The sequence below is a fragment of the Scomber scombrus genome, chromosome 2, assembly GCF_963691925.1.
Source record: "Scomber scombrus chromosome 2, fScoSco1.1, whole genome shotgun sequence".
Lineage (NCBI taxonomy): Eukaryota > Metazoa > Chordata > Actinopteri > Scombriformes > Scombridae > Scomber > Scomber scombrus.
Window position 1 is genome coordinate 8,240,871 of NC_084971.1, and position 5,854 is coordinate 8,246,724.

Sequence of the window (5,854 nt, forward strand, 5' to 3'; positions counted from 1 at the left end):
ATGTTGATACACAGCGTGGATCTCCACTGCAGATTGCTGCTCTGTCTCAAAGTTGGGGACAATTTTGATCTGTCTTTTACTGGTTTTTATGGTGGGTTTTCTTTAAATCATTTTATTACAAACATACAGTTGTTAAAATTGAAATGAATACATGACTTGATACTGCACAACAACTATAAATTACCTCGATATTCTGTGCTTTTCTACTCTGTTCCCTATGCCTTCCTGTGTCATTTTACAAATTACAGGTGAGCTGGCAGTTTCAGTAACAGGTCTAGGACTAGGAATCTCTAAGGTTGATATTATCTGTGTGAAGTGAAACAGTTTGGACCATTGTCAGTGAATCGCTGTCTCAACAAACTCTGTACAATTATATTAGGAGGCTCGGGACACTGAGAGGCAGATAGAGAGAAGAGTGCAGGGGAAGAAGAGAGAGAGAGGAGAGAGGGTACAAACAGATGAATAAATGAGTTAAGTGGAGAGAAGGGAATTTGTGCTTTCATCGTACCCCCCCACCCCCACCCCCCTCCTGTTGGACGGTCGAGTGTATGCTATAAGTGCTCTCCCCCTTCTCCTTTTGCTTCACCGCGTCTCCGCTCATCTCCCGTTAGAAATTGCTCCGTGGCATTAAATATGTAAAATTAGCATTTTAAGTAGAACACATTTCTGTGTCGCGCCCCGCTCTCCCCCCTCTGCCTGCCGCCCAGCCCTGAGCGCATAAGCCACACAAACTCATGCATGCATATGATATGCATTTGGTCATCTCCATGGTAACATCGGTGGGGGGAGGGAAGGGGGCTCCAAGACAGAAAGATGAAAAGGTGTAGTCATTGAAAGTAGATCAGATTGTAATTATTTCTTATTTAGTGAGTTTATTCAGGGAGTAAGTCATACCAGCATGCTGTTAATGTGAATAGCAGAGGACCAAGACACACACACACACACACACACACACACACACACACACACACACACACACACACACACTTACGACACAGGAAGACACACTTTTCTAATCTCCACTGCCTGCCATCAGACTCACATGTACCTGAACTCCACTGGCTGTTCTCTATATAAACATTTTATCATTATTTGGGCACAAAAATTATTAAATGTGAAATATATTTTGAGAGGAACCTCTAAAGTTATGTTGGTGCTTTTTTTTTTATTCACTTTGCAGCATCATTGTCTATTCAGATGCACACATAGGGACAGCAATACAAGCTCACACACACACTTAGACACACTCACAGGGTGATCCATTAACTTTTTGCCCTCACAATTCAGAGTCAAAAGGGCCTTTAAGTGAAATGGCAAACAGCGTCTGTGGAGACGGCTGGCCTTTGGTACCCTGACACCCCGAGTCCACCTCAAATACCACAACACCTACTCCAACATGCAGACACACACACAAAGATATTGACCTCCTTCCTGCCATATGTGCATTTAGTGCACACGGGTCACATCACTCTTTTATCTGTAATATTCTGTGTATGTCAGTAACATTTATGTGGAGGGATCACAACAGGGATGTGTCTAATGATTATTTTCATTCATCGACTAATTGTTAAGTCAACAGTATGTCAGGGAATGGTAAGTTTCCAGAGACGAACAACAATCTAAACTCTAAAAAGATTCAGTTTATAATGATATAAAACAGAGAAACAGCAAATCCTCATAGGAAGGAAACTGGAACCGAATAATATTTGACATTTTATGCTTGATAAACCATTAATTCTTTTTAAATTAGTTCTGTTGGTCTACTAATCAATTTCAACAGCTTTTCGTGGATAATATAAAACAAAAATGTGTATAATTTTGCTCATAGAATATAGTTTAAACAATAAATCCATTCAAACTCAACCACATTGGCTTGATAAATAATTTGATGAAGATGGATGCTTTATAACATTATTTTGCACGCCGAAATTCTCATCCATAAAAAAATGATGTGCTGGGAGAATACTTCCATGCACGCTTTACACCATGATTACACAGGATTTTGTGAGCCAGCTGAGTTGAGGATGCCGTAGCAAAATGACAACATGAAAGAGAACCTCAAAGAGGGGATTGGGTGGCGTTTAACTTAAGCCTATATAACTTGGATTAGTTTGTTTACTTCCAGCAGCTCATGTATCCAATCTGAAAGCTATCTAATTTCTGGTAGCACGATAAAACACAACCCTCCAGAGGGAATACAGTGAGTAGAGCAGCGTAGTGCTGTTGTTCAGTGTTCTCGCATGAACAGCAGCAGGAAGGTCGTCCCTCATTCAGCCTGCATCTTACATCCTTTCCTTATTGTAGCACAGACAAGTGCATAATTTACCACTTTGTTACATAATATTGTTTGTTCAACGAGAGTATGAGTGCGACCTCCTGGTCCTTTATGATCATTTGCACTTCTGCTAAATGGTTTAGTTTGAGGTGTGTTGTTATCCTTTGATGACAACCTGTGACCTGTAACAGTGATGCATTGTGTGTCACAGTGCAGGCCCGTGCCCTCCAGAGAGCAACAAGCACGGATAAGTATACACTGGCTGTTGGCTAGCAGGTTAACCCTTTTGGTGAGTGGTTAGCACAGTTGCCGTTGTCTGGGAGACTGGAGTTCAAGTGCCGGTGTGGGAACCCTCCTTCACTACATATTGTTTTAATGGATAATAGTATTCACATATTTCCGGAACTCAACTTGTAATGTGTGAACTTTGTGTGTTCTTTAAGCTACACTTATATTACATTTGAATAAAAACAATAACAAAAGATGGAGAGAAAGACGGGCAAAAACATACAGCACAGAAGAGTTTAACATGTGCAAAGCTAACAAGGTCTGAACAACTTGTTCAAACTCTCCAGTTAAACTTTGTAATTATTAATGTTTCATCAGATTAAAAACTCAGTCGTGGCCAGCCAGCGTCGCATGTGGAACATTGATTTGGATGCAGTATTTATGTGTCCGATACTGCACTCATCACGCCTCATATGTAGCTTTACTAATGCCTGAGCAGGCACAGCCAAGGATGTTTATGGACAGCGTTTCATGATGTGAGGCATCATATATTTATTCAAATCATTCATCATTTTTTTTTTATCAGGCCATGAGCCAATGGATGGCACATTCCACACCAGTATTTTAGACATTTTTGTACTGAATTTCTTCTTTATAGCATATAAAATAGAAACCTTCTTACAGTAAATCATCAGTGTTTTTGTGAGAGTGGTATTAGTCTTCTCAAGGACTGACACCAGAAGGGAATAAGGTTATTTTCAAAAATGTCAAACTATTCCTTTAAAAGAAGCCAATGCTGATGGAGCACAGGTTTCTGGTGTCCAATTTAGATGCTTTGTGTTGCCATCCATCAACCGGGCCTCCTACATAAGACCTTTTATGGTGGTATAACACCCATCACACTAACTGGAACATACTCTAAGTTGTTATGTTTGAAACCATGCAGTCATGTATATAGAGAGGAAGTGCGACGACATTAACATCCAACTTACTCGAGCTGAAGTTTTCAACACATTAGACGATTTAATAAAATATCTTTTTTATGGTGAAAGAAAGCAGCTGCAGTTTAATGACGCAGAGCTGATCAGAATCACACGTCTACAGCAGGTTGTAGGTCAACCACTGCGGTCACCTGACTAATGTCATAGTTTCTGCTCACTTGATATCTGGGGTGCCTTCATTGTGAGAGTGTTGAGCATTATGGAAACAGCTGATATCCTGCTCACTTAGTTTGCTGGATGACAAACTGATACATTCACAGAAAACCCCTAAATACAGGGACGTCATGCAGAGATAGTTCACTTGATGATTTTAAGCGTATTGTGGTGTGTGTTGGGTTTTAATGATTTCTAGCATTCTGTCTCGTTCATGTGTGTAAATGTGGCAAAGCTCCAGCCAAGCTGTCATTGAAATAAACAGAGGAGGAAACTTCCCGCTGCTCGCTGCGTAAAGGCCAGAAAGGAGAAAGCAATACGAGAGCGAGTGGTTGGTGTGAAGTAATTTTATGTGCATGCTCCAGAAACCCATGTACACACTCGCCATGTGTTTCTATTTTATCCTGTGTGTGTGTGTGTGTGTGTGTGTGTGTGTGTGTGTGTGTGTGTGTGTGTGTGTGTGTGTGTGTGTGTGTGTGTGTGTGTGTGTGATGGCCTCCAGCTTGGCCCCGTCTCTCCTGGTCTGTATGGGAACCAGCCGTGGAGGACGAGATCATTACAGCCTGATTCATTAGAGTGATCACTTACCTTCAGATCTGCCCTCTGTCTAGCTCAACATCACCACGGCGACCTCGGTTGTCTCACTCTCACACACACACACACACACACACACACACACACACACACACACACACACACACACACACACACACACACATACACATACACATACACACAATCTTCCCAGCTCATACTTGAAAACTCCAGCTCATTCAATTGTTTCTGTTCCATTTTTCTGCATTTCCTCTTTTTCGCCCTTCCCATACCTCTTGAAAATCCTACAATACTAAAAAAGAAGCCAACCCTCACTCCAACAGCGAAAAAAGAAGAAGAAAAAAAAACCTCAAAATAAACTTTGGCAGGCCTTTCCGTCCTGAGCGCCCGCATAATCAATCATAACCTGGGCGTACAAATTCATCAGCTTGGATCCATTTTGCTGTAGTTAGAGATCAAAAGGTTGCGAGTTGACTATAGGAAGTTCAGGTACTAACCCAGACTAATTTATCTAACATGGGAGAGATTTAGCCCCCTGAGGAGATGGGGACATGGTTTTTCTCCATCACGTCGAATATCCTCGATGGGGCTCGAGGGCACTTAGTCCTGCCGCAGCGTATCCTGTATGCCGTTTAACATTCCATTGATCAGATTAATTGCAGCTGATTGTGTCCTGTTTGTGGAAGCCTGTGAAAGTACACATTGAACTTCAGCAATTAATAGAGGATAACACCATTTTTTTAAGGGGGCCCGATGTTTGTGATTCAGAGAGTGCAGAAGGAGTTATATCTGTTCTGTCGAGTTGTGTAAGTGTAATTAGGACTATTTTAAAGATTGCTGACAGATTAATTTATAATGTCTTCATTTTGGTTTCTTCAGGAAACCGTTGCCATCCATTCGCTTTTCTTGTCATGTGAGAATTTGACTGTTTGAGTGGAATCAGCGTCAAAACTTTGCCTCCGCCGGTGCCAAATCAAAATAACCCGAGAAACCACAGTCTCACCCTCTTTCTTAATGTATTTTTCCCACTAGTTCACCAAATTCCTTTTAGCCTTTTATTGAATTTGTCAGTTTGTGGGTCTCTCAACTTTCTCCCTCTCTTTCACACACACTCGCACACACACACACACACACACACACACACACACACACACACACACACACACACACACACACACACACTGTTTCTCCGCAATTATGAATAATTGTGACTGTTGAAATTTGCGTGAGCCTGGAATCCCCTGGTTCTCCTCACTGCTCGAGGGGGCAGTCACCTCTGCCGCGCCGGTTTCAAGTGTGTATGTGTGTGTGCGTATGTTCTCACACACACACTTCACACATTCAATGAAAGGGCAACATTCAGGAAGTGGCAGCGCTTTGAAGACAGCAATTCATGTTTCCGAGCGTGGAGCACTTATTGGAGGTCAGACTGGGAGTCTATTAGGCCTCTCATATTCATTACGGAGGGCGAGAGGCGAGAAATCCAGGGAACAACAATACCCCCTAGTTACCATGACCCCAGACCCAGGATGTTTTTCTGTTGGTTTTTGCTTGTTAACTCCTTGGGCCTTGAAAGAGGATTCGAGTGATTACAGGCTACAGTTTTGGGTTATGTTGGGTAAGTTCCCTTTTGTGTTCACGG